Raw genomic sequence first — 8,460 nt, forward strand, 5'->3', positions numbered from 1 at the left:
TAGAAAACCAAAATGTATGTATTTATTGTGTGGATGCTTTGGAGCATTCACACATAAATGCATTTTGGTGTAGAAAACCATATGTGTGAATGCTTTGAAGCATTCGGACAATAAGTTGAATAATAAACATATTAATTTTGGTGTAGAAAACCATAAGTGTGAATGTTTTGGAGCATGCACACAATAATAATAAATAGATTAATTTTGGCGAAGAAAACCAAAATGTATCTATTTATTGTATGAATGCTCCAAAGCATCTACACAATAAATAGATGCATTTTGGTGTAGAAAACCATATGTGTGAATGTTTTGGAGCATGCACACAATAATAATAAATGTATGAATTTTGGTGTAGAAAACCAAAATGTATCTATTTATTGTGTGAACGCTCCATAGCATCTACACAATAAATAGATGCATTTTGGTGTAGAAAACCATATGTGTGAATGCTTTGAAGCATTCAGACAATAAGTTGAATAATAAATATATTAATTTTGGTGTAGAAAACCATATGTGTGAATGTTTTGGAGCATGCACACAAATAGATGAATGTTGGTGTAGAAAACCAAAATGTATCTATTTATTGTGTGAATGCTCCAAAGCATCTACACAATAAATAGATGCATTTTGGTGTAGAAAACCATATGTGTGAATGCTTTGAAGCATTCAGACAATAAGTTTAATAATAAATATATTAATTTTGGTGTAGAAAACCATTTGTGTGAAGGTTTTGGAGTATGCACACAATAATAATAAATAGATTAATGTTGGTGTGGAAAACCATTGTGTGAATGCTTTGAAGCATTCACACAATAAGGTGAATAATAAATATATTAGTTTTGGTGTAGAAAACCATATGTGTGAATGTTTTGGAGCATGCACACAATAATAATAAATGTATGAATTTTGGTGTAGAAAACCAAAATGTATCTATTTATTGTGTGAACGCTCCAAAGCATCTACATAATAAATAGATGCATTTTGGTGTAGAAAACCATATGTTTGAATGCTTTGAAGCATTCAGACAATAAGTTGAATAATAAATATATTAATTTTGGTGTAGAAAACCATATGTGTGAATGTTTTGGAGCATGCACACAATAATAATCCATCCATCCATTTTCTACCGCTTATTCCCTTTGGGGTCGCGGTGGGCGCTGGAGCCTATCTCAGCTACAATCGGGCGGAAGGCGGGGTACACCCTGGACAAGTCGCCACCTCATCGCAGGGCCAACACAGATAGACAGACAACATTCATAGATTAATTTTGGTGTTGAAACCCAAAATGTATCTATTTATTGTGTGAACGCTCCATAGCATCTACACAATAAATAGATGCATTTTGGTGTAGAAAACCATATGTGTGAATGCTTTGAAGCATTCAGACAATAAGTTGAATAATAAATATATTAATTTTGGTGTAGAAAACCATATGTGTGAATGTTTTGGAGCATTCACACAAATAGATGAATGTTGGTGTAGAAAACCAAAATGTATCTATTTATTGTGTGAATGCTCCAAAGCATCTACACAATAAATAGATGCATTTTGGTGTAGAAAACCATATGTGTGAATGCTTTGAAGCATTGAGACAATAAGTTGAATAATAAATATATTAATTTTGGTGTAGAAAACCATATGTGTGAATGTTTTGGAGCATGCACACAATAATAATAAATGTATGAATTTTGGTGTAGAAAACCAAAATGTATCTATTTATTGTGTGAACGCTCCAAAGCATCTACATAATAAATAGATGCATTTTGGTGTAGAAAACCATATGTAGCATTCACACAATAAGTTGAAGTTGACAAAATAGATGCATTTTGGTGTAGAAAACCATCCGGTGAATGCTTTGGAGCGTTCACACAATAAATAGATGAATTTTGGTGTAGAAAACCAAAATGTATCTATTTATTGTGTGAACGCTCCAAAGCATCTACACAATAAATAGATGCATTTTGGTGTAGAAAACCATATGTGTGAATGTTTTCGAGCATTCATACAATAAGTTGAAGTTGAATAAATAGATTAATTTTGGTGTAGAAAACCATCCGGTGAATGCTATGGAGCATTCACACAATAAATAGATGAATTTTGGTGTAGAAAACCAAAATGTATGTATTTATTGTGTGGGTGCTTTGGAGCATTCACACATAGATGCATTTTGGTGTAGAAAACCATATGTGTGAATGCTTTGAAGCATTCAGACAATAAGTTGAATAATAAATATATTAATTTTGGTGTAGAAAACCATATGTGTGAATGTTTTGGAGCATGTACACAATAATAATAAATAGAAGCTTTTTGGTGTCAAAACCTAAAATGTATCTATTCATTGTGTGAATGCTCCAAAGCATCTACACAATAAATAGATGCATTTTGGTGTAGAAAACCATATGTGTGAATGTTTTGGAGCATTCACACAATAAGTTGAAGTTGAATAAATAGATTAATTTTGGTGTAGAAAACCATCCGGTGAATGCTTTGGAGCATTCACACAATAAATAGATGCATTTTGGTGTGGAAAACCATATGTGTGAATGCTTCGAAGCATTCAGACAATAAGTTGAATAATAAATATATCAATTTTGGTGTAGTAAACCATATGTGTGAATGTTTTGGAGCATTCACACAATAATAATAAATAGATTAATTTTGGTGTAGAAAACCAAAATGTATCTCTTTATTGTGTGAATGCTCCAAAGCATCTACACAATAAATAGATGCATTTTGGTGTAGAAAACCATATGTGTGAACGTTTTGGAGCATTCCCACAATAATAAGTGTCTGTTGAACACATTGTTTGTGTCAACTAACAATGCGCATTAACCGCTGCAATTACAGCGCGGCGTATGCGTGGTATAATGACACAATGTCTCTGTCCCGAGACGCTTGAAACCTTGAAATCGTCTTTCGCCTCGAACAAATCCCCCTCAAAAGCCACGTTTGTTCTCCCGATGTCCTGTTCTCCACGCGGCCCCATGCAAAACACTGTGAACATGTTATCCTTCTGCACGTGGAAACCCACAAAGAGGCGATAAGAAGAAGAAGAAGAAGAAGAACATAGGGGAGCGTTTGAGGGCCCAGCCCAGCCAGGGATTATCTCCCAACTCGCCCTGGGCCTTGGCTCTCCTGTACCAAGTGGGACCCCTTCTTTGACCCCTGAGGGCTTCTTTCTGCATGGGCGAAGGCCCCCCCCCCACACACACACAATTTCAGTGGAGATTAAACGCGTGGTATCTACGTGAACACACACGGGGCAGAGCCATCACCGGGGGCCATGCAGCCTCACACGGCTATCAGAACACACACTCCGTGTGACGGACCCCCACACAGGCCAACTTTTTATTCGCGAGACAAAGACGCAATTGTTCGCCGAAAGGACATCGGGACCCGGCAGCTCGGGGGCACGTCGATAAATATGCTGATTAGGCAGAAAATGACGAATGTGTGCTAAATGTGGACGCGAGTCGTTAGCAACACAACAACAAATAAACACTCCATTCCAACAAGCGAGACACAGCACTTCATTCGATATTTATTGATCAACGTATTAGTGATTTCTACAGCATGGTCTCTATATACAGCAGATGGTTTTGACAACGTGGACAAAAAAAAAAAAAAAATCATTGCGTGTTGTTAAAATGTCCGAAAACGTTGCACAAAAGGACCTCGGATGGTCCTAAATTCCAAGCAAACGGAGTATTTCAAAAGAAAATGCTTCCGTTTTAGTGTGACGTCATGTTAGCACACTTCCATTTTGGGGGGGTAAAGTGCATGTAAAAGGAAAAACTTTTTTTTCTCTCCAACTTATATGAGGTTTTTTTTTTCTCCAATGACTAAAAAAAGTAGACGATACACTGTATTTTTTGATAGAATGCACAGGTGAATTTTAGAAGAAATTAATTTAATTTGTCTGTATGTTTTATGACCTTTTCTTTGAACTGTTTTGTAACCAAAGGCGATGGCTGTTTACGACCCCAACTCCCTTGGAAACAGCTGTTGCCATGTAATCAGGGAAAGTCCAAATAAAAGAGGAGGCGTACAGTCTTTCGTCAGAGCGTGGGACGACACTGTGTCTACGCGTTTCTCCTCAATTGAGCTAAATTGAATTCTGTCTGTTTAATTCCTTGGGGAATTTGGGGGGGTAAAGAAGGTTTTTTTCCCAAGTGCATGTAAAAGGAAAAACTTTTTTTTCTCTCCAACTTCTATGAGGTTTTTTTTTTCAATGGCGAAAAAAAGTAGACGATACACAGTATTTTTTGATAGAACGCACAGGTCAATTTTAGAAGAAATCAATTTTAATGTATTTGTCAGAATAATTGTATCTAACTTTGTGTTACCGTGAGTTCCCGGGGAGAGGACAAAGGCTGTCTTTGATCCTACCAAGCAGAAGGCTGTGTACGATGGGAAGCGACAAGAAGGCGTCGGTTTCTTTCTTCTATTGTAATCCACAGGAAGATTTTGTTTTTCCCTCCAGGCATCTTTTCTTTGAACTGTTTTATGACCTTTTCTTTGAACTGTTTTGTAACCAAAGGCGATGGCTGTTTACGACCCCAACTCCCTTAGAAACAGCTGTTGCCATGTAATCAGGGAAAGTCCAAATAAAAGAGGAGGCGTACAGTCTTTCGTCAAAGCGTGGGACGACACTGTGTCTACGCGTTTCTCCTCAATTGAATTCTGTCTGTTTAATTCCTTGGGGGATTTTGGGGTGCGGGGGTAAAGAAGGTTTTTTTTCCCAAGTGCATGTAAAAGGAAAAAAACTTTTTTTTCTCTCCAACTTCTATGAGGTTTTTTTTTCTCCAATGGCTAAAAAAAGTAGATGATACACTGTATTTTTTGATAGAACGCACAGGTCAATTTTAGAAGAAATTAATTTAAATGTATTTGTCAGAATATTTGTATCTAACTTTGTGTTACCGTGAGTTCCCCGGGAGAGGACAAAAGCTGTCTTTGATCCTACCAAGCAGAAGGCTGTGTACGATGGGAAGCAACAAGAAGGCGTCGGTTTCTTTCTTCTATTGTAATCCACAGGAAGATTTTGTTTTTACCCGAGATCTATAAAGCGGAGAGGAGGCAGGGCCTGTTCTCCCTCCAGGCACCTTTTCTTTTAACTGTTTTATGACCTTTTCTTTGAACTGTTTTGTAACCAAAGGCGATGGCTGTTTACGACCCCCCTCCCTTAGAAACAGCTGTTGCCATGTAATCAGGGAAAGTCCAAATAAAAGAGGAGGCGTACAATCTTTCGTCAGAGCGTGGTGGGAGACTGCACAAGGGTACAGTGTCAACGCGTTTCTCCTCAATTGAGCTAAATTGAATTCTGTCTGTTTAATTCCTTGGGGGATTTTGGGGTGCGGGGGTAAAGAAGGTTTTTTTCCCAAGTGCATGTAAAAGGAAAAAAAAAAATTCTCTCCAACTTCTATGAGGTTTTTTTTTCAATGGCTAAAAAAAGTAGACGATACACTGTATTTTTTGATAAAACGCACAGGTGAATTTTAGAAGAAATTAATTTAATTGGTCAGAATAATTGTATCTAAGTTATCACAAAACTTTGTGTTGCCGTGAGTTCCCGGCGAGAGGACAAAGGCTGTCTTTGATCCTACCAAGCAGAAGGCTGTGTACGATGGGAAGCAACATGAAGGCGTCGGTTTCTTTCTTCTATTGCAATCCACAGGAAGATTTTGTTTTTACCCGAGATCTACAAAGCGGAGAGGAGGCAGGGTCTGACCTCCCTCCAGGCACCTTTGCTTTGAACTGTTTTATGACCTTTTCTTTGAACTGTTTTGCAACCAAAGGCGATGGCTGTTTACGACCCCCCTCCCTTAGAAACACAGAATCTCGGACCTCATCCAAACTTACAATCCTGCGCGCGCTCTGAGGTCCGAGAGCCAGTTCCAGCTCGTGGTGCCCAAGACGAGACTTAAAACCAGGGGAGACAGGGCCTTCTCTGTGGTCGGCCCTAAGCTCTGGAACACTCTGCCCCTCCATGTTCGAACTGCTCCCACAGTGGAGTGTTTAAGTCTCGTCTTGAGACCCACTTTTATTCTCTGGCTTTTAACACTACGTGAGTTGTGTGGTCCTCTGTGTTTTTAAAATGTTGATTTCTATTTACTGTTTTAATTGGTTTTACCCTTTAAAATCGTTTTTAGTCATATTTATTTTATATTGTTTTTAATTGTGTTTAATATTGTTGTGCAGCACTTTGGAAACATTTTGTTGTTTAAATGTGCTATATAAATAAAGTGGATTGGATTGGATTGAAACAGCTGTTGCCATGTAATCAGGGAAAGTCCAAATAAAAGAGGAGGCGTACAATCTTTCCTCAGAGCGTGGTGGGAGACTGCACAAGGGTACAGTGTCAACGCGTTTCTCCTCAATTGAGCTAAATTGAATTCTGTCTGTTTAATTCCTTGGGGAATTTTGGGGTGCGGGGGTAAAAAAAAGTTTTTTTTCCCAAGTGCATGTAAAAGGAAAAACTTTTTTTTCTCTCCAACTTCTATGAGGTTTTTTTTTTCCAATGGCTAAAAAAAGTAGACGATACACTGTATTTTTTGATAGAACGCACAGGCGAATTTTAGAAGAAATTAATTTAAATGTATTTGTCAGAATATTTGTATCTAACTTTGTGTTGCCGTGAGTTCCCGGCGAGAGGACAAAGGCTGTCTTTGATCCTACCAAGCAGAAGGCTGTGTACGATGGGAAGCAACATGAAGGCGTCGGTTTCTTTCTTCTATTGCAATCCACAGGAAGATTTTGTTTTTACCCGAGATCTATAAAGCGGAGAGGAGGCAGGGCCTGACCTCCCTCCAGGCATCTTTTCTTTGAACCGTTTTACAACCTTTTCTTTGAACTGTTTTGTAACCAAAGGCAATGGCTGTTTACGACCCCCCTCCCTTAGAAACAGCTGTTGCCATGTAATCAGGGAAAGTCCAAATAAAAGAGGAGGCGTACAATCTTTCGTCAGAGCGTGGGACGACACTGTGTCTACGCGTTTCTCCTCAATTGAGCTAAATTGAATTCTGTCTGTTTAATTCCTTGGGGAATTTGGGGGGGGGAAGAAGGTTTTTTTCCCAAGTGCATGTAAAAGGAAAAACTTTTTTTTCTCTCCAACTTCTGAGGGTTTTTTTTCCAATGGCTAAAAAAAGTAGACGATACACTGTATTTTTTGATAGAACGCACAGGTGAATTTTAGAAGAAATTAATTTAATTTGTCAGAATAATTGTATCTAAGTTATCACAAAACTTTGTGTTGCCGTGAGTTCCCGGCGAGAGGACAAAAGCTGTCTTTGATCCTACCAAGCAGAAGGCTTGTAAAACTCCAGTGTACGATGGGAAGCGACATGAAGGCGTCTGTTTCTTTCTTCTATTGTAATCCACAGGAAGATTTTGTTTTTACCCAAGATCTACAAAGCGGATAGGAGACAGGGCCTGACCTCCCTCCAGGCACCTTTTCTTTGAACTGTTTTGCAACCAAAGGCGATGGCTGTTTACGACCCCACCTCCCTTAGAAACAGCTGTTGCCATGTAATCAGGGAAAGTCCAAATAAAAGAGGCGTACAGTCTTTCGTCCGAGCGTGGAACGACACTGTGCAAGGGTACCGTGTCTACGCGTTTCTCCTCAATTGAGCTAAATTGAATTCTATCTCTATTTAATTCCTTGCTTCTTGTCTTGTTTAATAGATGTCATCAGTGTTTGAAGCCGCAGATGTATACGGGTGCAAAAGAGTTTGTCAATTATCTATTTACATACCTTAATTGTTTCCAAACGGTGTCTGTAACACGGCAGTAAAACGGCTGATCGAACAAAACAGAAGTCGTCGTCGTTGACCCGCTAGCTGCGGAAGCTTGCTCACAATCAGCTAAACAGGCTCAATAATTCCACGGTGACGTTTTGATCACTTCGTGAAACTGAAACAATACAAAAAGAATGCCGTTGTAAGTTATTAATACTGACAGACACTCGTAAATGGGTCAAGATGGCGTCGCCCTGCCCGGCTGCAGATGCTCGTGGTAGGAATGGAACTTTTTTTGGCAAATAAAACGGTCAATTCTGAAAATTTCAGTTAACTTGCAGTGTGTCACATACCAAGTTATATGACTCTGGGGGGTAAACAATTTCAAAATTAGCTCAAAAAGCTAGCATTTTATTGTTAGCATGCTAACAGTTAGTATGTTTTACCTACCAAGTTAAATGACTGTAAGGTGTATGGGTGCAGAATGGGAGAAAAAAAGTGTAAAATTAGCCAAAAAAAAGTTAGCACTTTAATGTTAGCATACTAAAGGTAGCACACTAACAGTTAACAAGTGTCACATTCCAAGTTATATGACTCTGGGGTAAACGGTTGCAAATATAGCTAAAAAAGCTAGCACTTTATTGTTAGCATGCTAACGTAAACATGCTAACAGTTAACATTTTCTACACACCACGTTAAATGACGTTAAGATTAATGGGTGCGA

This window comes from Nerophis lumbriciformis, linkage group LG21 (genome assembly GCF_033978685.3).
Source record: "Nerophis lumbriciformis linkage group LG21, RoL_Nlum_v2.1, whole genome shotgun sequence".
In the NCBI taxonomy this organism is placed as follows: domain Eukaryota; kingdom Metazoa; phylum Chordata; class Actinopteri; order Syngnathiformes; family Syngnathidae; genus Nerophis; species Nerophis lumbriciformis.